We start from the raw sequence: 26641 nt of genomic DNA on the forward strand, positions 1-26641 counted from the left end.
AGGAAAACGTGATGAGAGTGGGTTGTTTTTTTTGTTTTTTTTTTTTTTTTTTTTTTTTAATTTCAAGCTCTCGGAGACTGTAAGTGGCAGAGTTAGAATTTAAGCCCAGATCTATGTAACTCCAAAATTCTTAATCTCTAAACTGAAGAATTGTTTTCAGTCTTGTTCCAGTACCTATACTAGATTTCCAAGAATTCAGACAATTCCTGATCTACCACATAGGGGAAATAGGGTCTATAAGAATATCATTTATGTCAGATAGTGAAACAAACATGAGATTATTTACACATTCCAGACCCAGGTGACATAAATCTTCAAAGATGGTGACTGATCCCTTTGGAGCAGGTGCTGCATACAGTGAGAGAGAAGTATGTGTATTGTGTGCAGCAGCATGGATGGGGAACGATTTCTTCTGCCCAAGGATATGAGAGTGTGGGTGGCTTCTCAGAGCAGATTATGTTTGTGTTGGGTTTTGAAGGATGAATAAGCATTTGCTAAGCATGGGTTCTTTGAAAAAAAAATTGCTAAGCAGAAAAGCAGGGATGTGTGGCACTCTAGACAAGAGTGAACAGCAAGCCCAAAAGATTATAGATGTCTTCAGGGAACAGGTCCTTCAGTGCTGCTAGAGTATTCAATGTGAGGTGCTTGGGGGCAGGGAGCACAGGCAGATGAGGAAGGCACATCTGGAAAAGCCTTGTATGCCATGCTAAGGAGCATAGACAATCCTGCAGGCTTTGGTGAGGGTCATTTTTAAGGGTTTCAGTAAGGGGGCAGAACAGGACAAATTGCATATTAGAGAGAGAAACTTGCAGCAGTGTGGAGGACAAATTGAAGGAGGAGGAGATAGGGCATAGATTCCTTAATGTTTGAAATAGTACAGTTGAAAATGGGACAAGGATTTAAACTGTGGCAGCAGAAATAGAGATAGATCGATACAATGTAGCTTAAGGAGATAGAATGTTAGGTTTGATGAACTGGGATGGCAGGTAGCGAATGTGAGAGTGAGAACTATTCTCTCTGGCATTTGAATTGTGTTTGAGACGAGACATTTTCAGGGGAAAAACAGGTTTAACTGGGAATAAAGATTGGACCTTTTAAGTTTGAAATATAGATAGGATATTCTTTTTGTTGAGAAGCAAAAATTGGATATAGGGCTCTACACAACAAAATAATAATAATTATGATAATACTAATATTATCAGAGCAATAGATTTAGAATGTAAAGGTTTAGTTAAAACATCAGTATTGTTGAATGATAAGAAGATTAATAAGGAATGGATTGAACCACTTAAGGATGGAGTGTGTAAAATGAAGGAGGTTTGGAGGTAGAACCATAAAAGAAACAAATGTCTAGCTGCTGGGTAAAGGAATGATAATTCAGCAGAGCAGACCTAGCAGAAGTGATTAGCATAAAAGAACCAGAGGACTGAAATTAGAAAAACCAGGAGAGGGGAGTGTTAACTGTCTCAGGTGCTACACATCAGTCCTTTGAGATGTGGACCAAGAAGGACCCTTTGACTTTGTTAGTTAAAGAGACATCAGTGACCTTTGCTGAGGCAATAGGGAGAATAGAATTAAGATTACAGTTAATGGAGGAGGGAAAGAGGTGGGAGGGAGGGAGTAAGAAGTACAAATAGCCTTTTTGACTGAGAAGGAAAAGAGAAATTCAACAACATCAAAGAATGGGAGTGACTAAAGTGTGTTTTTCAGCTGGTACGTAGGAGCCAGTAGAGAGAAAAGGTTGAAGATGGAGGGAAGAGAAGAACCAGTTGTTAGGACAAGGTGCCAGGGATGCTAGGAAGAAAATAGATCCAGGGACATATGATGGAGGGTGGGCTTAACTACCCTAAGATTTGAGGGCAACAAATATTTGCTTGGGGCGTGGGAGTGATTAGGATGGTGGCTTAAGGAGAGTGACAAAAATTTTAGAATAGCTGCTAAAGGGAGAATGAAAGCAAATGAAAGAGTTGTCTGCCAGATGGCGTTAAGAGCCCATCTGAAAGTGAAAACCATCAATTGTTCATCACATCGTTCAATCTGCATGGGTAGATGCTGCCTTTCATTTGAAAGCAGCATATTTCTTTCCTTAAAAAAAAAAAATTGGCTGGGCGCGGTGGCTCATTCCTGTAATCCCAGCACTTTGGGAGGCCGAGGCGGGCGGATCACCTGAGGTAAGGAGTTCGAGGCCATCCTGGCCAACATGGTGAAACACCGTCTCTACTAAAAATAAAAAATTAGCTGGGCGTGGTGGCGCATACCTGTAATCCCAGCTACTCCAGAGGCTGAGGCGGGAGAATCACTTGAACCTGAGAAGCAGAGGTTGCAGTGAGCCGAGATCGTGCCACTGCACTCCATCCTGGACGACGGAGTGAGACTCCGTCTCAAAAAAAAAAAAAAAAAAATTGCCCTAAAATGTATCTTCTTACTAAAAACTATTTCTTCTTTTGCAATACTTGGAACTTCCTTGTCAGTTTAAGCTGGTTTAGGTTAGCCAGCTAGCCAAAAGTTTTTTTTAATGTAAAATATAAAAATGTTATGAGTTATAAATAATATGGAAGCTATAATAGAATCCAGATGCTGAGTAACTATTTATTGAGTGTTTAGTGCTTTCTAGCGTGCAGAAATGGCCAGGGAAATATGGCTCTGACATGTTAACAGCTAACATTTTATCCTCGTGTGTGGAGGTAAGGGGTGTTGCATATAGTAGTTTGGATAACAGCATCCCCTCACACTTCAAGTTATGTTTTTTAAAAATTGTAAAGCATTCTTATATTTGAAATCATATAATCATATTCTTCTGGGAACGTTTCATAAAATAAGCCATATAAAGAGCCCTGTTCTACTCTGAGACCCCTTTAAAAATTTTAGCAGTTTTAAATTTAGTCTCAAGTAATTCAGCAAGTTTTAAAAAATTGTTCTAGCCAACATGAGCTATAATAGGCACTTAATAATTGCCAACATGGTAAATATAATATCAGTAGCTTGAAGAAGCACTGACTTTTGGCTTTCTGACTAAATTTGTGTCTCCAAAGGTAAAATGGTAATTTAACAACAAGTCAGCCCCCAACTTACAAATAAGATGTATTAGAAAAGGTTGTATAATGTTGAGTTGGGTATGAATTACATTTATTTTTATTGTTTTTTTCTAGAAAACTTAAAAGATAAGTATAAGCAATACAATATAGATAAGCTTAGAAGTAAAGAAAATCACAAAATACAAACTTGCTAAACATAGAAGTCAGTAACATTGCTGTAATTGAACTTCAGTTTTAGCTCCGTTTCCCATTGTAAAAGGGAAATATAAGTTACCATGCTGTCAGAAAGAAGAGGCATTTTGGTTTATCTGGAGAGACAGTTTTTCCTTGAATAGAATTTCTCATGTGGGTTTTTATTTAGGAACACTGGGTGGTATAATAGACAATTTGCTGTACAAAATTTTTGCAGCAAAATAGGCAGGCTTCCTTTGGTTTTTTATTACAGCTGTCTTCGGAAAAAATCTAAGAGAGTAACATTGAACTCATCTTAATATAGGTGATTCTTAGAGTTCCTAAACTAATGTGATCCTTCTAGTGGTTAAATGTTCTGTTGGCCGAGTGCGGTGGCTCATGCCTGTAATCTCAGCACTTTGGGAGGCTGAGGTGGGTAGATCATTTGAGGTCAGGAGTTCGAGACCAGCCTGGCCAACATGCCGAAACCCCATCTCTACTAAAAATACAAAAATTAGCCAGGCGTGGTAGCAGGCACTTGTAGTCCCATCTACTTTGGAGGCTGAGGCAAGAGAATTGCTTGAACCTGGGAGGTGGAGGTTGCAGTGAGCCCACATCACACCACTGCACTCCAGCCTGGGTGACAGAGCGAGAATCCATCTCAAAAAAAAAAAAAAAAAAAAGTTCTGTTAAGGGCAGAGCCTAGGCTACCTAAGGGATTCACTGCCTGGATGGCTGTGGGCTAAGAACTGTTATTAGGACATGGAGAAAATGAAGGTGAGACATAGGTTTTTCCTATCATATTTTCTTGTAAATGTGATTACTATCTTCCAGATCTACTGCTGATTGTCTGCCTGCTACTGTTACCTCTTAATATGTTAAACATAACCTGGGATGCTTCTAATCCTTCTTTCCTTGTCTCTCTCTCCAGAAAAAGTCCTCCATGACTTCTTTTCTCAATACTGTAATTATTGATGTAGTTATTTTGATTATGTTTTATAGTCATAGCAGTGAGACTGCCTTACAACAATATTGTCTAAATTAAGTAAATGCAATGGCCAATATTAGACTGGTTTTGACCTTCAAAATGGCAACGCCAAGGATTCATCCCCATGTTGTAATTATGATTTTTAAACGTATTATAATCAAAAATACAGTATTAAAAGGGATACATGGGGTTTTTCAGTCATGCAACAAATATTTCACTCTGTGCTCCATAAACACCTACTATGTGTTAAGCATTATTCTGTATGCCAGGGAGATGACTGATATGATAGTAAACAAGAGAATTACACGTGTGGAATGCGGTTTACTCCCAAAAAGGGAAAGATTGAATAAAGCAGTTAGGTTACCCAGAATTGCAGAATATATTTAGGCACCAAGGAGTAATGGAAAGGCTAAATATGTACAGCATGATATGTGTGATAGGAGCTTGGCATACGGCCTGAGCACTTAAGTGCTTAATCAGTTTTAATTGTGCCAGTTGCTTTTGTTGCTGTCACTATGCCAATTGTGGGATAAGGTAGGGATGCAAATCAGAATAAAAATGTTCAACAGGTATGAATAAAAATACAGCCCATGAAGGAAGTTGGAAAATTAGTCCAAGTGGGAAAATTCTCCCTGGGTCAGAGCTAAGGAGAATTCAGTGCTGTGGAAGCCAAGAATGTAAAGATTTCCAGTCGTCAAAAGCTGCGTAGACATCAACAGTATGAAAAAGAAACAGAGATCATTAATGTGGCAATGATGAGAATATTGATTGACCTTTAAGAAAGCAGTTTCAGTAGCATGATTGGTGTGGACTCTCTGGAGGAGTTTGACAGAAGGAGAAAGATGAAAGAGCTGAGGGAAGAAGTGTGCTTTTTAAATTTGAGGACTTAACAATATTTACAAGCTTTCAGAATAGTTAAATGGGTTACATTAAGTTATCTATTGCTGCATAACAAATCATCCCAAAATACGGTGTTTAAAACAACAATAAACGTTTCTGTGGGTCAGGAAATTGCTACAGTGTAGCTGGATGACTGCCTCAAGATTGCTGGATACCATCTTGGGGGCTGGCTACCACAGGTGGTTGAGAGAAGACGTGAGATGATTTAAGTTATTTCAGTAAATTAGAAAGTAAGATTATCTGCTGGGACTTGTTTGAAGCTTAAGAATAGTTGAAAAATCAGTAGCTTCTCTGTGGCTGGGGGACATTAATCAGAGAGGGATAGGATTGTCAAAAAGCATTGTTTTAGATACATCTGAGACATTGCTCCACAGAGAGTTATAACAGGTTACCAGTAATGTTTGCACAAAATGTTTTCTCTTCCAGTATCCCATGAGAAAATGGAGTTATTTTTGCTTAACTTCTAGCTCTTAACTTTCCCTGTAATTTAAAAAGTCAAAGATGCCAGTGATTTTTTAAAAAGTGATGCCGTATATTTAATCTAGTTGGCAAGAATAGAGGATAAAGATTTGAATGCTAAACTCTTGAATAGATAACATTCTATTCTCATTTATGAAAGAAACCTAAATTTCATTAGATACAACAAGAATAAGAGATAAGAACATATTAGTCTGTATTTATAAATTCATGATCTTTGCAGCAATATCCAAAAATCCTGTAGAATAAAAATGTTTCTCCATAAAATATTTTGTCTGTAAAAAACATGTCTAAAGTTGTATGATTGATTTTGCTCCAGTAAAAAGGAGTGGAGGAGTATTTCAATAATTTGTATATCTGAAACAGTTGATAGAAAGGTTGCCTGGATAGCTTTGAATTATCTAATTATATATATATATTGTGTTTACTTATTTTTGTATATCAGCAGATTATCCTGGGCAATGGGATCACTGTTCTGTTACATTTTCCTCTATATGTTATTACATTTTTAAAAAAGAAAAAAGCCCACAAATAATTATTATTTATTGAGAAAAAAACTACAGTTGACCCTTGAACAACACAGATTTGAACTGTGCTGGTCCACTTATATGTGGATTTTTTTTCTAACCAAAAGAGGATTGAAAATACAGTATTCTCAGGATGCAAAATCTGCATATACTAAGGGATGACTTTTCATATACATGGGCTCCACAAGGACTCGCATATGCACTGATTTGGGTTTACACGGGGGTGGTGATTTGGATATAGGCAGGTGGTCCTGAAACCAAATTCCCAAGCATGCCCAGGGATGACTGTATATGTGAATAAGACTTAAATTATATTTCCAAATTTGGGATGGAATCAAACATTTTAGTAACAATTCTGTTGATTACACTTCTATTTTTAATCTTGTAGGACTGTATTTATTTTTTATTTTTGTGTTTGAATATATGTGTGTGTATGTGTGTTGTTTTGGGAAACAATTATAAAAGATTTGTGAATTATTTGGATGTATGCTATTCCAAATACTCTTGTTTCCCTTTTTTTTTTTTTTTAAGTTCTTCCCTTGAATTGGCAATCATAATTTAGAGAGACTTGTTACTATACATTGAATACTTATAGGTTACCAGTTATTATTTTAAAAGCATGCTAATATAACATTTTACATATGCCTTTATTTTAAAAATACAGTTAAATTGCTTTTAATCTTAGGCTTTAATTGAATCTTTTCCCATGGATTTTTCAGAGGGGAAGTTTATTCTCTGTACCTAATGTATAGGCTCAATTTCTGGTGTCATTCAGAGAAAAATAACTGATACAAGATCTTTATATAATTGGTTTTGGTGTGGGTATGGATGGGGGAGTCATTTAAAAAGTAGGAACAATAGAAGTACCTTTCTGATTTTCTCAAGCATACCATAAAACAACAGTTAATACTTTCAAAACTATTTTCTTCTTTCAAAAAACAGTTTCACACAAAAGATTAGTTGATAGAAGAATGGTAGATAGATGTGTGGTAAACAAATACAATGTTATGTAATTATAAAACCTAGATGATTATAGATGTTAACCATACAATTAATTCAACTTTTAACTATACTTGAAACTTTTCATAATAAAATGCTGGAAACTGCTCCCACCACCCCCCCGCCCCCCAAGAAAAAGAAAAAGAAACAATTTCACACAGAGAAATTCCAAGAATCTCTCCAATTGCTTTTTTCTCTTTTCTTTTTTTTTTAAGCTTTGAGTAAATGCTTTCATCAATCATATGTGTTCATGGAATGCAGTTATAATTTCTACATAAAATAAAGTTAATTGTCTTTAAATAGTTGTTAGCCACATTTCCAGATGAAACGCCCAATACTTCCTGAGAAAAGTTATCAGTTAACTGACGTCAACTAGCTTGCAGTCTGCATCATTAAGTTTGACAGAGGTATGAAAATGAAACACAGATGTATGCTAGAGTGCTGGTAGTGGACAAGCTATGTCATTCGTGATTCATTTTAAACAATACAACTTTAGATGTTTTATAAAGCCAAATTGTGGTCAGAATTTATAGTGAGCATTTTAAAAGCTATGGTGTGCACTATTTCTATGAATGTACCTTAATATCTTTAATCTCTTCTCTGTAAGAGATTGTGACCTTTGGGTTGATTCCATTTTTCTGTGCTGCTTTTAAAAAGAAAACTGAAAAGTTGAGTAGTTTATTATTGGTTCCTACGTGAAATGCAGACCTAGACAAATTGTTGAAATTTATTTGTAATCTATTGTCTAGCAAATTATGTGAATTTTAACAGAAAGCATAATTCCTTCATTAAAAATATCTGAACTCAATAAGAAAATAGACAACCCAATTAAAATATGAGCAAATGATTTGAACAGACACTTTGCCAAAGAAAACACACAGATGGCAAATGAACATACAAAAAAAAATACTCAACGTGTTTGTCTGTAGGGAATTGCAAATTAAATAACAGTGACATAGTACTACACACCCATTAAAATGGCTAAAATTCAAAAAACTGGCCATACCAACTGCTGGCAAGATTGTGAATCAACAGGAGCTCTTATTCATTGTGGTTGGAATGCAAAATTGGAAGACATTTTGGCAGTCTCTTACTAAAGTTAAACATAGTCTTACCATATGATTCTGCAGTCATGCTCCTAGGTATTTCCCCAAATCAGTTGAAAACATGTCCACACAAAAACCAGCACTTGAATGTCTATAGCAGCTTTATTCATAGTTGCCGAAACTGGAAGCAACCAAGATGTTTTTCAATGGGTGAATGAATAAATAAACTGTGGTATATCCAAATAATGGAATATTATTCAGCAGTAAGAAGAAATGGGCTCTCAAGCTACAAAAATGACATAGATGGGTCTTAAATGCATATTGCTAAGTGAAAGAAGGCAAGGTAAAAAGTCTACATACTGTATTATTCCCATACACGTTCTGGAAATGGCAAAACTATAGAGTGGAAAGACCAGGGGTTTAGGGGATGAGACGAAGGGTTGAATAGGTGAAGCACAGGAGAGTTTTATGGTGGTGAAACTATTCCGTATGATACTGTAATTATGTTTATGTGACACTGTCTGTCAAAACCCATTGAAGTTTACAACACAAAAAGTAAAACCTGACCGTATGCAAAAAATCCTCGGGGATGTCAAAGGAGATCCCAAGGTAGAATGCAGACTATGACGAAGGAGCCTATTACAAATGTATGACACAACCTCACTGAACGGCATGGGGCAAAAAGGTGCTCACCTCATTAACTTTGGAAATGGATGGAGTCTGTAAGACGAAAGACAAACAAAACTACGTACTTTATTTCAGTAAGGTCATCAAAAACAAGAAAGTCTGGGGAACTATCATAGCCAAGAGAAGCCTAAGGAGACATGATGACTAAATATAATGTGGTATCCTACAACAGAAAAAGGCATTGGGTGAAACCTAAGGGAATCTGAATAAACAATTGACTTTAGTTAACTTTTAAAAATATTACCAGGCATGGTGACATGTGCCTGTAGTCCCAGCTACTCAGGAGGCTGAGGTTAGGAGGATTGCTTGAGCCTAGGAGTTTGAGACCAGCCTGACAGCCTGAGCAACATAACGAAACCCCCGTCTCTAAAATATATATATGTGTGTATATATATGTATGTATATTTATGAATATGTATATTTGTATACATACTTATATATGTTTATACACAAGCACCCACAGTCCAGCTTTCTTTGAGATTATCAAAGAAAGATCCTCAAACAAAGCTACATTTTTTTTAATCCTTTGGAGTTACAGATGGGTTGGATTTAGGAATATTTATGTTCATTTCCTAGTGTCTACAATTTCTGTTTTATGCTTCAAGTAATTTTGTGCTTTGTAAAAATCTTGGTACAGTTTCCCTTTGCAAATGTAAGCAGAGCCTAATTTAATGATTTGATTGTTCTCAGCTTTGGGAATTACAGAGTGCACTCACACATGCGGACACCTCGCACTCACCATCCCTTATTGCAGTGTATACTCAATGATTATTGATTGAAATAGCAACTTAGTCATAACCAACCTCTTCCTATGAAGATTTTGAAATGGCCTATAATAAAAAGGCAATCAATTAATAATACATAAATCAGAGGAAGTGGAAAGTCAGTACCGGAGAAAATATGTTTGAGTCAGACCCGCAGGGATGTGTAAATGATTTTTGAAATGTCAGCACATCAGGTTTTCTTTTAGCTACTCTTTAGTTCTGGAATGACAAGCTCAAATGCCTTTGAGAGCTGGGCGGATGCTGTAAATATGTGCAGTTGGTGAAGTGTAATATAGTAGGAGGTGGTGGAGTCTCTGCTTACCCTGCCAAAGACATTCACTCGATTGAACACCACACTTGGGGGGGTAGCTGCCAGTTTGCTTTAATTTTGGCCTAAATTTTTGCAGTGAATCAGCTCATATAATCCAAGGGATATTATTAAGTAAGGATTTGATTGTTTTATGGAGAAGGAAGAAACAATAGATGTGAGTGAAATTTTGTCTTTTTTTTTTTTTCATTATTGTGTGATGTCAAACCTGATACCATTCAGATAGCTTTGCAGTTAGGCAGGCCTAGCCTAATTTTGATCCATGTATCCAAAATGTTGCTGAGTGCCTCCCGCTACAACCCGTGGCTCCTAAGTGGAAATGTGTGCTCTGCTGTTGTCTCTAGGGTTGCCAAGACATTAACACACACTCTACCTCTGTTATTCAAGCATACATGGGTAATGAAAGCAATATCATAATTGCCACCTGGTGGACAGTGATCATAAAATCCATCAGATATGAAAGAAGCCTCTTAATTTCAGCTGTTAAAATGCTTTTGTTTTTTTTAAAAAGTATTAGAGTAAAATAAGTAGGGTACTCTTGGAATGTTTAGATAGTTGTTTTCGTTGTGAGATCTTATACCAGTAGTTTAGAACACCAGTAACTTATCTGGGAAATCTGGGACTTTTAATCCACAGCCGTACTTGTTTGTTTTGTTATGTTTAGATTACTCACTTTTTCTTTGTACAGGTTTAATTTGGTGTTTCCCAAAGCATGGTATACATATCACCAATAGTATATAAAATGATTTTTAGGTATGTTGTGAGCATTTGTAATAGGTATAAAAATGGTCATTTCAACTGTTCCTATAAGAATAGAGTCCCTCTCTGTTCTTTTTAGGCATTCCAGCAAGTACCTTACATCAAAGATTAACTCAAAACATAATATTCTGGCAGAGGGATCAGCTCGGTTAATGGGGTCAAGCAGCAGAATCCTTCACTGTGAGGGAGGAAGAGCCAAGTAAAATTCTCTGCTGGACCACTACTCCAAAGTTGTTTTGCTTCCAGGATAGCCAGGGATCTTGTTTCTTATTTATGTAAAGACTAGAGAACCAACCACATACTTTGAATATCACTCATCTCACTGTGAAAAAATATTTCCAACATCCCTTATGCTAATTAATGAACCCTCTGTTACAGAATTAGTTAGTGATACTTGTAGTGCCTGTGTGATTGTTGTCTAGGTTTCCTTGAATGTGAATCATTAATAGGATATTTAATATATTAACTGTCTTCTTCCACTGTTTATACTGAAGTGTTTTAAAGTTAATTACAGTGTAACAAGGTAGTAAGTGGATGAAATTTTCTCATTTTAATATTGTGTGTTAGAAAACTATAGCTATTTTTTGAATAAAAATCTGCAATTTTGCAGATACTGCTTAGGATGAGACTAGGTTGCTTTTTTAATAAAATAACTCTCAAGTATTGTTAATAGTACATGTGGCACTCAGAAGTTCAATGAGGTCCAGGGATGATGAAGTTTGGAAGTCTGGTTTAATTGAATGACTTCTTTTTTGTTTTTGTTGTTTTCCTGGACAGAGTTCTACCATTAACTTCTTTTCCCACTCACTTGCCCATTATCAGTGGGTTTTGCTCTTACATGGTATAAACCAATTTTCTGCATTTCATGGTAAAACATTATCCCAAGGAACACCTGCTTTGTTTACAACCAAATAGGGCCATATGAACAATTTTTTTAAAAATTGTTGCATAAAATAAGTTTAAATGGCCTTCAGTTTTGGAGAGTTTAATAAAATATTTCTAAATAAATATGACTAAGTTACAGAATTTTAGACAATTTGCTTCAGTGACTGTCTCTGCTTAAAGCATTTTCAATGACCATCATTCGGTGTTCTAATGAAATAAAAATCACGTTTCATTACATAATGATAGTGATATTTCAAAAGCATATGGCTTTAAATATATAGATACAGTATACACGTTCTAAAAGCAATTTTTTTGACATTTACTTGGAAAAAATCAGTGTTTTAGCCAGGCATGACGGTGTGCACCTTTAGTCTCAGCTGACAGGAGGCTGGAGTGGGAGGATTACTTGAGGCCAGGAGGTCAAGGCTATAGTGTGCTATTGTTGTGACTGAATAGCCACTCTGCTCCAGCCTGGGCAACATAGCAAGACCTCATTGCCATAAAAAGGGGAAAAAAGAATCTGTTAAAATTGGGGTTATCTCTTCTGTTAGCCACAATGGGATGGCAGTTTTAAGACAATGAAGGACAGATACCAGTGGAAAGGGTTTTTGCAATCCCTTGATTCCATACAATAGGAAGTGCCCGTCAGTACTTGTCCTTTTACAGCTACTTTCAGTCCGCTTTCCCAAAGGTGAGAGTCTCAATATTTCACGGCCACAAAACTGCTCCTTTTTACTCCATCTTTGGGGAGAGATGATAAACCAATGCCTACTGCCTGTGTCAGAGCCACATCCAGCTTCCATTTCACAGGAGAGAAGTATGTAGCCCTTTTCATAACGTTCCTCAGAGCAGAAATTGTGGACCAGGGCGGAATTTGCTTACTACATCTAAAACATGTGAGGGTAGGATTTTAATTTTCTCTCTCTTTTATAATTGAAAAATTTGCAAACAAGTGAAATTCTAGAAAATAGGGGGTTTTAGTTTTAGCATTTGTGGAGTTTCAGTACAGAATTTGCAGTTATTGCTTATTATTTTCCCTCGTTACATTATGCTGTGTGGTCTGCCTTCTTGAGAGGACCACTCTGATCCTTGTAGAAGAACAAGACAGTAGGAAACAATCTGTTAATCCCATTTTTCTCATGAGAAGCAACAAAAGCATTATAAGGTGATGTTAGAGGGTCCCAACCTACCAAAAAGTTTCCTCAAGGATCTTCATAACTGTAAATCATTAGGATCTCCTTCATTTGTGGTTTAGATCAGAATGCTTTTTAACCTGTTTGTCTTCTGAACAAGTTGGATGTGCAATTTGACAATTCCATTTGGAGTGTGGGGATTAATCTGAATGTAGACTCACATTTTAAGTCTTCTTAGAGGGCTAGAAGTAATGAAGATCATCCCAGGATATATTCAGTCAGGGGAAAAAATTGTAGAAAATTGTGCGATTAAAGCAAGTCAAAATCCTACTAACTAGAACTGATTAAATTCCAATGCACATCTTCCTTCAGATCTTTACATATTTCATATTAATGCTACGTTAGCTATTTTTCAATTGTGGTAAAATTCATATCGTGTAAAAGTAACCGTTTTAAAATGTACAGTTCATTGGTATTTAATACATTCATTCACAGTGGAATGCAACCAGCACCTCTATCCAGTTCCAAAGATTAATCTGCTTTCTGTCTCTACGGATTTACTATTTGGGGCATTTCTTATAAATGAAATTCTACAAGATGTGATCTTTTGTATCTAGCTTTTTTCACTTAGCATAATGGTTTTGTGATTCATGTTGTAGCATGTATCAGTACATCATTCCTTTTTATGGCTGAATAATATTCCATCATTTGTAAATGCTACGTTTTGTTTTTCCATTCATTTGTTGATTGGACATGTGGGTTCTTTCCACCTTTTGGCTATTATGAATAGTACTGCTGTGAACATATATGTACAAGTATTTGTTTGAATACCTGTTTTTAATTACTTGGGTATATATACCTGGGAGTTGAATTGCTAGGTCATATGGCAATTTTGTGTCCAACTTTTTGAGCTAAACTGTTTTCCATAGCACCTGCACCATTTACATTCCTGTCAACACTAAATATTTATGCTGAGATCCTGAACTGACTCTTGGACTTCCAAATTAAATTATGAACAATCTGGAATTTTTTGTTGTAGTTAGGTAACACTAGCATATATTGTTATGAAATTTTTCAAAGAAAAGCTGTGAAACTGGTCCATTTTTAAAGTTTGTGTTTGGATAGTCATAATTTTTTATGTCTGATCTTCAGTCATCTGAACATACTTTTTAAGAACAGTATTTAAGAACTGAATGTGCTCTGTTATTTAAATTATTATGCCTTATGCCTTTCTTGTTTTGTCTTTTATATCTAATATGTAGGTAACATTTTTGAAATATTTAACCAATTTAGGAATCAAAGAGTTATACAGATTATTTAGAATTGGAGAATCTTTCTGGATAGCAATTTTTAAGTTTTTTTTACTTGACAGTAATTTTACTGTATAAGGAAGTCGGTTATATCCTTCCAGTTTCCAGTACCTCTTTTGTGATGTTTTCTGTTAATGCAGAACTTAAAGTTTTGGCAGCTTAATCTTTTGTTGCTCATTGTTAATGTTTTCAGTTACTTAATACACAGAACTGGCTTTTTCATTTTAAATTACATTTCCATTGATTAAATGTACTTTTTTGGGGGTCACAGAATGTGATAGACCATTCTTGGTGCCTACCAAATTGCTATCCACTCTTCCTTCCAACTTTCTTCCTATTGGAAAGAATCCCAATTTTGTTCTAGTGATTTCTTTTTTTTTTTTTTTTTTTTTTTTTCTCATGTCCTCTGGGAAGGGAAGCTTCCTCAGCCCCAGGGTCTAAATAATAGTTAATTCTTGTAGAGTTAATCCTGTTCCCCATGCCAGTAATTAGTTTAAGCTGAAGAGCTTCTGTGAGTAGTTTAAACACAGAGTAGTTTATTCTTTCAAGTAAAGCAGTCCCAGAGATAAGTATTCCAGGGTTGGAATCAGAGTTCCTTCCATTTTCCTGCTTTACTGTCCTAGAATGTGAGTGATTTTCTCAAGATTAATTCATGCTCTGAAATGGCTCTCATTATGTCCAGAAGGTATAAAAATCAGAAGGGCAAATGAATTAATTTCCAAAGGTCCCCCACCTCATTGGCTATGCCTAATTAACATGCCTGTACCTGGTTGCAAGGGAAGCCAGGAAATGTAGTACTTTCGCAGGGTGCATTCCTTCTCTAAATAAAGCTGAGCAAGAAAAAAAGAATGGGCAGTGGATAGCAATGACCAATCTCTGCCACAGCAGCAGTTGTTGAAGGTTAACCAGGTTTAGAGTTCAGTAGCAGCTGTTTTGCAAAAACCTTTATAAGAGAACGTTTCATTCAAAATCTAAACAGTAATATAAGCTAAGTCAAACTTGTTTTCAAGTTCATATCACATGTCATTTTCTTTCATATTCATTTCTGTAGTCATTCACTGCATCACCTCTGGACAATGGGAGCCCACTAAGATCCCAGCTTAGTGCTTTTAATTGTTGTGGTGGGTCCTTAGTATAAGCCCCGCATCACAGTAAGTGAAACTACTTCATGGGAAAATCAGCTTTCTCAAGGGCATTTGTGATAAATCCAAACCCTTGCCAACCCTCCATGTGACTTATGGTCCTCTGCTAATAAATCTCCTTTGATTATAACCCTTGTCTCTTTAGTAGCTGTTTGTGGCCTACTATGTTACACCAGGTCCCTTTGTCTAACACTCACAACCTTTTAGTCCTGCTCTTCATATACCTTACTAATCCATTGCATTATAACTAAGCCAAACTAACCATTTCATTTTTACCCCAATATATTTGCATCATGACTTCCTGTTTTCTGCTCTCCAGATCCTACCTATCCTTTATAGGATTCACACTCAAAGCCCATTTATATTTTTCTCTGTTTTTTTCTGATCTACATGTCTTTTAGAACAATAGCTATTGCATAATGACCTCTAATTATATGTCAGACACTATTGTTGTAAGGCTTTTAATGTTTTCATTTGTTTCATTGTAACAATTACGTGAAGAAGATGTTATTAGACCCATTTTAGAGATGAAGGAAGAACTGAGGCACAGAGACGTACAATAGTTTTCCTAAGACCTGATGCAGAATTCTGATCTAGGCAGCCAAAGTCTATTTGTGCAGTAGCATATCTAATATTCTCACTTGTATTTTACTTCTGTACTTATCTATTCCACTTACCCACCCACACCTAGACATTCTCTTTTTTCTTTTTAATTTTTTAATTATCCTACAGGATCTAGAAAAAATGCTTATTTTATGGAAAAAGCATTACACTCTAAATATTTGCTAAACAAATGAAAAATCTATTATTAGCCAAGTAATCAAATCTCAAACCATTTATGTGATTTTTTTTAAACACTAGACAGCAGTATGTGTAACATTTTCAATAAATTTCCAAAATAAGCATAAGTGGTTTCATTTAAAAGGAAAGAAAAAACTTGTTGACAAAGGAATTTATACAAATGAAGTGTAAAAACGGACAAAGAAATCTGCCCTCCAGTATCAGAAATATGAATGTAGAAGTGTGTCAATTTAAAACTTGTTTTTGTTTTTTAAGTCACTCATAGCAGAGAAATATTTAGTTTTTGTTTGGTTTTAAGGGCAAATAGCCATACCCCAGTAAAACTTGATGTTGGCAGTCAGATGGTCTTGGTTGGAGTTGTTGACATGAGACCACATGACTGTGTCTGTTATGCAATATTGTGTCCGGAATTGGTGGGTTCTTGGTGTCACTGACTTCAAGAATGAAGCCACGGACCCTTGCGGTGAGTGTTACAGTTCTTAAAGGTGGTGTGTCCGGAGTTTGTTCCTTCTGATGTTCGGATGTGTTCGGAGTTTTTTCCTTCTGGTGGGCTCGTGGTCTCACTGGCTTCAGGGGTGAAGCTGCAGACCTTGGCGGTGAGTGTTACAGCTCTTAAGGTGGCGCATCTGGAGTTGTTCGTTCCTCCTGTCTGGAGTTGTTCATTCCTCCCAGTGGGTTTGTGGTCTCGCTGGCCTCAGGAGTGAAGCTGCAGACCTTCGCAGTGAGTGTTACAGCTCATAAAGGCAGTGCGGACCCAAAGAGTGAGCAGCAGCAAGATAATATTGCAAAGAGCGAAAGTGTGGAAGGGGACCCAAGCAGGTTGCCACTGCTGGCTTGGGCAGCCAGCTTTTATTCCGTTATCTGGCCCCACCTGCATCCTGCTGATTGGTCCATTTTACAGAGAGCTGATTGGTCTGTTTTACAGAGAGCTGATTGGTCCATTTTGACAGGGTGCTGATTGGTGCATTTATAATCCCTGAGCTAGACACAAAAGTTCTCTAAGTCCCCATGGAGCACTGATTGGTGCATTTTCAAACCTTGAGCTAGACACAGGGTGCTGATTGGTGTGTTTACAAACCTTGAGCTAGACACAGAGTGCTGATTGGTGTATTTACAATCCCTTAGCTAGACACAGAGAGCTGATTGGTGTATTTACAATCCTTTAGCTAGACATAAGGGTTTTCCAAGTCCCCACCAGATTAGCTAGATACAGAGTGCTGATTGGTGCATTTACAAACCTTAAGCTAGACACAGAGTGCTGATTGGTGTATTTATAATCCCTTAGCTAGACATAGAGGTTCTCCAAGTCCCCACTAGACTCAGGAGCCCAGCTGGCTTCACCTAGTGGATCCTGCACTGGGGCGCAGGCGGACCTGCCCACCAGTCCCACGCCCATGTGCCTGCACTCCTCAGCCCTTGGGCGGTTGATGGGACCAGGCGCTGCGGAGCAGGGGCAGCGCTCATCGGGGAGGCTTGGGCCGCACAGGAACCCACGCGGAGGGGAGGTTGGGGCATGGCAGGCTGCAGGTCCCGAGCCCTGCGTGCCCTGTGGGGAAGCAGCTGAGGCCGGGTGAGAATTTGAGCACGGCGCGGGTGGGCTGGCAGTGCTGGGGGACTTGGCAGTGCTGGGGGACTTGGCGCCCCCTCCGAAGCTGCTGGCCTGGGTGCTAAGCCCCTCACTGCATGGGGCTGGCGGTGCCAGCCGGCCACTCCGAGTGCGGGGCCCGCCGAGCCTGCACTTACCTGGCCCGCGAGCACCACGCACACCCCGGTTCCCGCCAATACCTCTCCCTCCACACCTCCCCACAAGCAGAGGGAGCCGCTCTGGCCTCGGCCAGCCCAGAGAGGGGCTCCCACAGTGCAGCGACAGGCTGAAGGGCTCCTCAGGCACAGCCAGAGTGGGCGCCGAGGCCAAGGAGGCGCTGAGAGCGAGCGAGGGCTGCCACCACGCTGTCACCTCTCAATATCATGGTGAGTAAAGGACAACTTACGAAGTTTTCAGGACCTTTCATTGAGTCCGTTGTAGAGATAGAATTGTCTTTGAGGTCCTAAGGCTGTGTCTTAATCATGAGTCTCCGTAACACAGTCTGTCCTGTACTGTGGTTTTTTAAAACATGGGTATTTTCTTCCTTCCCTACAAAAGGGTAAACAGGAGTTTCTTGATAAGTAAATTAAGCTAACACACAAAGCAACCATTGTAGGAGTTTCTTTGAGGCCTATTTTTTTGATGATAATGAAACTAGTAACATTATCATATGTTTAATTCTATTCCTGCATCAAAAACATACCATGTGTCTTCCAAGCAGATGGTACAAGTGTAGAATTGACTGTTGGTACTTGAATAATAGATATTTTGTTGGTAAATCAGACTCTGTAGAAAACGAGTTAGATTTCATTTCCTTCAGAATGAAAATCATTTTATATACAGTTAAGAGTGTAAGTCACAAACTACCGTTCACAAGTGTACATTCACATAAATATGTGCAATTTTTGTCAATTTAAAAAAAATGTGTATTCATCCAAAAGGTTATACTTAGGACCTAGGTAAGGAAACTACAACTAAATTTATATATATGTACACATATATATGTATATATATTTGTATATGTATGCATAAATATTTACTCATAAAGCTTGAGTTAATTTTATATTCATCATATTTATGATTTCATATTCATCAACGTGTTCTTGAATCAGAATTTATTATGCTAGAATTTGAAGATTATCTTTCATAAGGCACAAATTTTTACAAACCTAGTTTTTTATTACTACTGTATATTTAATTATAAAATCAGTAAATTTAAGTTTTCATACTACATTTGTTGCATATATACTCTTTGACTGGAAATTTTTCTAGAACTGTAGTGATTAAGGTGAAAATGTAAAGATTCCATTAAAAGAATCACCACTCAATCTGTTTTTTTCCATCGAGAAAAATTGTCTTTAAGCACCCAAAGATAGAGTTTAAATATGCCAAGGGAGATATAAATATAACCACACATTTCTCCTATAGCTCAGAAGCTGAGATGCCATATGAAAACAAGGACACAGGGAAGAAATAGGATTAGTTTTATTGCTCAAATAATTGCTGCTTTTTAGATTGTATTTCTCATTTTGGTTTGTATTTGGTTGTATGAATGAACTTATTAGATGTTAGTCCAGTCTCCATGAGTACATACTTTCCACCTATTGTGCAAGATAGTTTATATTAACAGATTATTTGAGACGGAAGTACCCATGTCTCTAAATTTTGTTGGTTATGCTGATTGTTCCTAATATGTAGTACTGGAACTACCTGAGTGAGGGAGATTGGGGTAGATCTCTCTGAGAAGGTAACATTTGAGCTGGACCTGAGTAATGTAAATTAGTAAGATATGCAAGTTATGACAGAGTTCAGAAGGAGGAACTTGTGGCTACTAATCTCGTACAAGAAGTGGAAAGAATTTAGAAAGGATTTGGAAGAAATAAGGAGAATAAAAAATGTCTAAGTCTCTTATTAAACTGGCTTTAGAGGGCTAACTTTGTCATTGATAACTTGAGAACTTGATATTTTCAAATTAAATAGTTCTGAATCACATTAGTAAGCAAATGTATTTTAGAAGTTGTCACTCTCTGAGGAGGAAGATTCTAGTGTATGAAGGGCTTTTTCGTTATAAATGGTCTCTTCCTAAGCAGGTGTTTATGGATTCATTTGATTCTTAAATCATTCAACTCTTCCAGTTACTTTTTCTAAGAGTTGCTGTGTAGTGAAATTTCACCTCTAAAAGAAAACCAAGGTGATAGTATGGAGCAACCCTTGAACATTTCTTGGGTAGTGGATGAAAAATATCTGAACTATTATGTCAGTATCAAATGAGGATGACTAGACTAACATTGTGTTTAGAAGTTGTTGGCCCCATACCTACGTCGATTGTCTTCTTTGGTAGCATAGTTTATTCTTATACTCTACTTCAGTTTATATAGTGGTTACCTGTGCCGTAAGTTCATGGGATATTTGAAACCTACCTCAGGTAAGCATTAGGTGTGAGAGTTTAATTTCTGTAAGCTGATTTACTCCTTACCTGATTACCAACTTTTAGCAGAAGATAATGAGGATATGAGAGAGAGAAAGACACCATATTTTCAAATTATTTTAAAATTGACTTTTGTAATTAGTGTTACTTTGGTTTTTCTTTTTTTAAGTCATGAACAAATGGTATGTGCTATACCAAAATAAATGAATTTGGAAATTTGGGAAAAAGGGGAAAAGGAGGTTATCATTATCCTTAATTTTTGCCTCTGTTTAAACTTGGGATTTAATAAGCAGTTGTGCTTTTCTCATACTAGTATTTTTCTGATCTGAACAATTTGTATTAAATGACCTAGGCAATAAAAATCAGTAGTCAACTGATGAAACATTTGCATGCATCATGTTGTACAGCACTGTTAGGTACTGTATGGAAAAGAGATTGGTAGAAGATCTGTTTCTTACCCATTAAAAGAACTACTTTGAATATGTGTGATGAGTAAATTGGTACCAATTTATGGTATTCAGAACACCTCAGTGCTGGATTTAGTTGTTTGAACATAAGCCTGTTTACTAGAGTGAATGCTGGGAAACTAGGTTAAGTCAAGGTCAAAGCTGGCACTTTGAAGAACAGAGTGGTCAAAGTTTTAAATGGCACTGAGAAGTAAAGTAACATAAAGGCTGAAAAATTACAAATATCACAATTACATCTTTAGTCATTATCACAAATATTGCTGAGGAATGTGCTGAAACATGTTATTTGGTGGAGAATACTTTGGAGGCCCTCACTGGATTTTTTCTGTGGCTTTTTAATGAAACATTGTTCCTGACGAATAGTATAGAGATAACGTGAAAAGAGAATCAGGATTAATTGAGAGTTAGGATTCCCCTTGATTTAAAGAAGTTTATTAGCTCTCACGAAGTAGTGGAGCATTGATCCCCAGTCTACCTCAGCTTCTTTTCCTAGAACGTGGTTTGGGCAGAATTGAGAAAGCTAAACTTGCCATCAGTGACATTTGGGGAAAACTGGGCAGAATTTTACAAGGAACTTGTGAGAATTGCCCTATTTGTAACCTATTCTTTTCCTTAAATGAATAGTTTCTCTTTAACAGGACATCCTTTTTAAATGTAAAATTTAGATTACATCTTAGATTTGCGCTTTTATAACTACTGCTACCTCTAACTGAAATCGCCTCTTGAAACAGTCAGGTCAGCTGTCAGTTTGTTAAGCCTTTTCCAGATTCCCCCAGGCATTTAGCCATTTCCTCTTCTGTGCTCTACAAATGAGGTTGTGTTATAATGATCTGTTTACAGCTCTTTCTCCTTCTTATTAAACTGTCATTTCAGGCTGTTAGGGCCTTGAGAGTAGGGACCTTATCTTATGCCCCCCTTCACAACTGTGTTTTCCCTGTGGCAGTCCTTCTGTAAACGGTGGCTGTATTAAAGGGCCTGACCTTCACAGGTTCTAGAGAAGCTGTGGAGGGTTGCTGGTAACTTCATAAACCAAACACTTCGTTGACTTGATGCTTGTTAGTATCCCTCATAAGCTTCCAGAGTCTCTTGACACATCCCTGCTGATTCGATGTATTGTTTTTCTCCTGGCAGCCATATGCAGAACCACCATACCACTGTGTGATTATGCAAACATTGTGCTGCAATTTTATTACAAAAATGTCTGCCTTCAAATGGGGTGATTTTATAGCATATACAACAGTGAATACACCTAAACCAGCTCTGCCAGGTTAATACAAAATTCCTTCTCAGTAAGTTTTTAGAGGTGTTTTGTTACAGCTGTCTGATGAGAACAGTGAAGCCTTTATTATATAATAGAAGATCAAATTGATTTGGGGGTAAAGATAGTAAGCTTCCTATATTTTAATCTTCATACAGTGTTTATAGGTTATGGTTTATGTTTTTTATTATCTTTTAGTTTCTCTGATTTATGTTTTTTAAAGGGGGCTGTCCTTGGCTTTTAGAACTGTGGAAAAGTTGTTTCATTGACTTCTTTTTCATGTTTCTGAGAATGGATTTGTTTTCTTTTATTGTATGAGGAGTTTAAACTTGAACATATTTGAAACTAGCAAAGCCTTCACTGAAAAAAATGAGAAAGATCATGAATCACTACTTCTCTAAAACATATGCAAATCCTTCTGGTTATAGCAAACTGTGTTGGCTTGCTTATCTATATTTCAAATTACATGATGAAATAATTTTGTTTTCTCAACTTGAGGTGCTATTTTTAATTTTTGTTACAGCAATTTCATATGAAAGGAATTTGTTTTAGCACCAGTTATGTTGCGTGCTAGATTTAGTTGTAAGACAACTCAGATTGAGGTATCTAAAAATTTTTATATCAGTAGCATTCTAACAAGGTATGTACAATATGTTTTGTAAAATGGTTTGCCCATACACTGTTAAAAATCCCCATTTTGGGTAAAGGGCATGAACTGTAGAAGAAATACAGTCAGCCACTAAATGTCAGTCAACGTTTAAACACTTACAATGTGGTAAGTACTGTTCTAATTGCTTGACATGGTTTTTCTCATACAATAATCAGAAAAATCTCATGAGTATTACATTATTATGTTTATTTTCTGGTAAGGAAATGGAGTCACGGGGAGGCTAAGTAACCTGCCTGTGGTCAGAAAACTGTTGAGAGAAGGAGCTGGGCTTGAACTGGGGTCATCTGACTTCATAGCTGATGTGCTTTTGACCTTTAAGCTGTACTGCCTTCTGTGTGAATAGGCGTATGAAGAAAGGTTTAACCTCACTTTAAATTGGAACATAGACACACACAGTTAAAACAGTGCGATGGCTTTCTTGCAAAGAAGAAAAATAATTGTCAGTATTCAATATGAGCTGAGATGTGGGGAAAGGAGAAATTTAATGCACTGAGGTACAAATATACATTGTTACCTCTTTTTGGAGGATAGTGTGTGTAAATGTTGAAAACATGCACGTGTTTTGACCTATCCGTTCCACTTCTGAGAATTATCCTACATAGCTAAACACAGAAAAGCACAAAGATATCTGAGCAGTCATCACAAAAGCAAAGTTAGGAATGTAATTGCTAACATGGAAACCTGTCCACAGCATATTGTTGAGTGAAAGAAAGCATGTTGCAAAACAATATGTATAGTTTTATTTCCTTCTGTTGAATAAATACCTGTTTATATTACAAACTCTGGTTTGAAATGATATCACCACAATGTTAACAACTCTTATCTTTTCTGCTAGTTAGTATACCTTGGTAATCAAATGTCTGGGCAGCGCAGGCACTCTACCTGGATTTGAATCCTATTTAATCACTTATTAGCATTGTGACTGTGGGCAAATTACTTAACTACTTTGTGCCTTAGTTACTTCAGTAAAATGGAGATGACTACTATAGAATCTATCTTGTTGGGTTATGAGGCTCACGTGAACTTGTACAGTGCTTAACATAGTAAGTGATCAATAAAACTGAGCAACCATCATCATCACTTCTGGGTGGTGGAATTCCAGGCAATTTTAGCCTTTTATATACCTTTTATTACTTGAATTTTTGAAACAAATATATATCATCTTGGAAAAAACAGGAAAAACTTTTTAGAGTCATTTTAGTTGGTGTGCTTACAGTTTAAACAAGAAATTTGCATTTATTTAGAGCTAAGGTTATTTTAATACTCAGTAAACGTTTTCTTCAGTAACTATTTGCAGCCATATATCTTGGTGTTTTATCCTATGCTATATGCCAATTTTAAGGGAATTGAAATCATATTTTACTCTTATGGCTGGAAGGCATGCATAATCACAACAGATTCTTCCTGGAGGAGCTGGCTTAATTTGCGGCTGCAATGACATGTTTGAATGTGACGTCAGTCTGGTGTCAGACTTCCAGAGTGGCAGGCCAGCCTCACAACCACAGTGTACTTCCTCAGTGCTTCATCTCCACAGTGCTCACTGAGAACAGCTCAAAGACAAAGCAGTTGAGTCTTATTTTTACTCCAGTGTCCTTTTTGCCTATAATTGAATATCCTTTTAAGAAGTGATTTTGATGCAGGCTGGTGAGTAATTCTTGTTACTTTAATGTATTAATAATAAATAGCTAATAGCTAAGTGAACAGTAGTCCTTTTCCTCAGTTAATGATCCTATGGCAAATAATCTTTGTAGCTCTGGTGCCAGGCACAATGTCTAGTGCAAAGGATTTACATACTATAAATATTTTTATAAACAAAGTATTGTTTTGTTGTAGAAATATAAGTATATTCATTAGGTTTGCAAATGCTTAAACATTTTAAGATTTGAGCATTGGAAATGTCTTCCTCTTAGTCTCTCCTTAACTTTAGGCTACATGAATACATAGTAGTCACAAATTGCTTTAAAACCTAAAGATTTTTATTTAAAATCTTATTGTTCCTTATTTTTAACTTACTCAGAGAAGATGCTTGATTTGCCCCTAGACCTCCAAAGATAATTAGATGAATAATTCCTCAGATGTTCCTGTGGAGGTACTAACAGTATGCATTATATAATTTTTTTAAGGTATATCAACACTAGTCTAAACTTATTAATAGAAGCTGCTATGTCTTTAATTCTTCAATTATTTGGGCCATTTCGGTGATATGATTCAAAGTAGGAATCTTTATTGACTTAAAATTTAAGAGCAATATAATGGCAGGAGATTATATATTACAGATCATATTTTATTTAGCATTTAAAGAAATTAAGAAGTTTCTTAATTTTTTAAAGAAATTAAGAGTTCTGCTGTTAATTGTAGAGGCCAGGCAAGATTTATTATTAATAATATCAATTCATGTTTCTTTGAATTGTACTATGTAAATTGATTTTGTTGTTTTAAAAGCATTCGTTTAAGAAGTAGGTTATGTTGGGTAAGCTTTTTCTTTTGATTTTAGACATAGCTATTTTGCTTATAAATTCTTTTTCCCTATTTCATAGGGATTAATGATATTATTGTAATTTCATTCTATTTATATTGTACAAACAAAAGCCTATAAAGTCTTACATTTTGCCATTTCTGGCATAATTGTTTTCTTGCATTTTCAGCAGCAGCGTTGTGATTTCAAGGTCTTTTAGAAGAATTTCCAAAGTTTTTTCTTAAAGAATAAAAAGAGAATAGTTTTTTTTCTTATAATTGTGCTACTCTAGTTTTTTGTTTGTTTGCCACTCTAGTTTTCAAGTCTAGATGAGGAAAACATGATATGGAAATTCTTACTAAATATGTTAAATATTTTCACTTCAGTTTTCTGAAGCAGTTGAAGAATGACTTGCTGTACATATTTTTTGTGAATAATATAGTTAGGTATTGAAGTGATCTAAATCAGCTTTTTATATGTAAATGTGAGAAGAATAACAAGTTTTAGGAATTAACACTAACTGCTTCATATTATGACTCCCAGTATATTATACATCTATACTTAGAAGCATAGAAATATAGAAGTAGGGTTTCAAGTTTGCTCTATTTGACTTGACAGTCCTAATTTAAGATCCACAATTTTTTCCTTAAGTTGCAGAATTTTCAGATTCCAACTAAGATTCTACCCAATTTAACTATACAGAGGAATATTTCTGTTCCCTTTTAAAATTTATCTTGAATCCACTGAAAATGTTTTAACATGGCTTTAAGTCTGTATTTTAAACTTAATCGGTAAGTTACTATGGTGATGATGAATTGGAATATTCAGTATACATTTTAAACAAAGATGTTTTTGAGACATTATGACATCATAGGTCATGGGTTGCTACTAAAGTTCAAGTGAGGAGAAACCATTTCAACTTTTTTTTGTATGAACAGGAAATTAAATCTGGCAAAAAAAAAAAAAAACAATAAAAGAAGAGGGCAATGAGCAGAGCTGTGGGGATAACTTGAAATTAACCTAAAAATTTTACTCAAGAATAAAGCAGTAAAACAGCACTTGTCTGTTTTCCAGTGAATAAGGTATGCTTTGAGGAACACCTTCCACCAATACTATACACTGCTTGAAAAAGTGTAATTGTGCTACTCTTCTTTGTTTGAAATTTAGCCTAGTAAACTCAGATGGAATAGTATTTCTTAAGGCCCTTATAGTCTTAAACTATATTTTTGTTTCCTTGTGGTAGACAGTACAAAACCTTGTATATATAGGATGCTTAATAAATAATTTCAACACGAAGAAATGAATTGGCAAAGCAAGTTAAATACCTGAGGAGGATATCTTGATCTTTGCATTGTAGAGATTCCATCTTCACTCTGATGATCAAAACCTGCTAGTTAACTAGCCTGTTGATAGCATGCCCTGCGTTGTGCTCTGCTGGAAGGAAATGTGTCTCCAGAGTAAAATATTGCCATCACAGTGTCCTGTAATGGCCATTGGATTTCCCCCCATGTCTCTAGTTATTGCCCACTCTGTTCACAATGTCACTGCTATAGGAATTGGGTTACTTACCCTGCTATTCTGGGTTGGATTTCTGTCCCACTCGTGCCTCATCTGCAAGTGAGAAATTTCTCAGTGCTTGAGGGTAATGATTTGTTGACTAAACTGAACCTAAATTAAGTGTTGTTTGCATCACATAAAGTGCATTACTATTTGGGCCTTTTCAGAGTTTTAACAAATATATTATTTTGGAATTGAAATAAAAGAAAACCTAGGAGGGGAGCAAATACATTGTTTCAAAACTTATATAACACATTTTATATACATAA

The 26641-nt window shown here is 36.3% G+C and overlaps 1 protein-coding gene and 1 long non-coding RNA gene across 13 annotated transcripts in view; one reads left to right on the forward strand and one right to left on the reverse strand.

Moving 5' to 3' along the window:
- LOC134740359 (uncharacterized) overlaps window positions 1–12061 on the reverse strand; it is a 30825-nt gene extending 18764 nt beyond the window's left edge. The window contains exon 1 of the long non-coding RNA XR_010127772.1: window positions 2259–12061. This is a non-coding gene — a long non-coding RNA (uncharacterized LOC134740359). The remainder of the gene's footprint in view (window positions 1–2258) is intronic.
- Window positions 1–26641, forward strand: part of PLEKHA5 (pleckstrin homology domain containing A5) — a 242703-nt gene that overhangs the window by 83019 nt on the left and 133043 nt on the right. The window lies entirely within an intron of this gene.

Source organism: Pongo pygmaeus, chromosome 10, assembly GCF_028885625.2.
Source record: "Pongo pygmaeus isolate AG05252 chromosome 10, NHGRI_mPonPyg2-v2.0_pri, whole genome shotgun sequence".
Classification (NCBI taxonomy): Eukaryota; Metazoa; Chordata; class Mammalia; order Primates; family Hominidae; genus Pongo; species Pongo pygmaeus.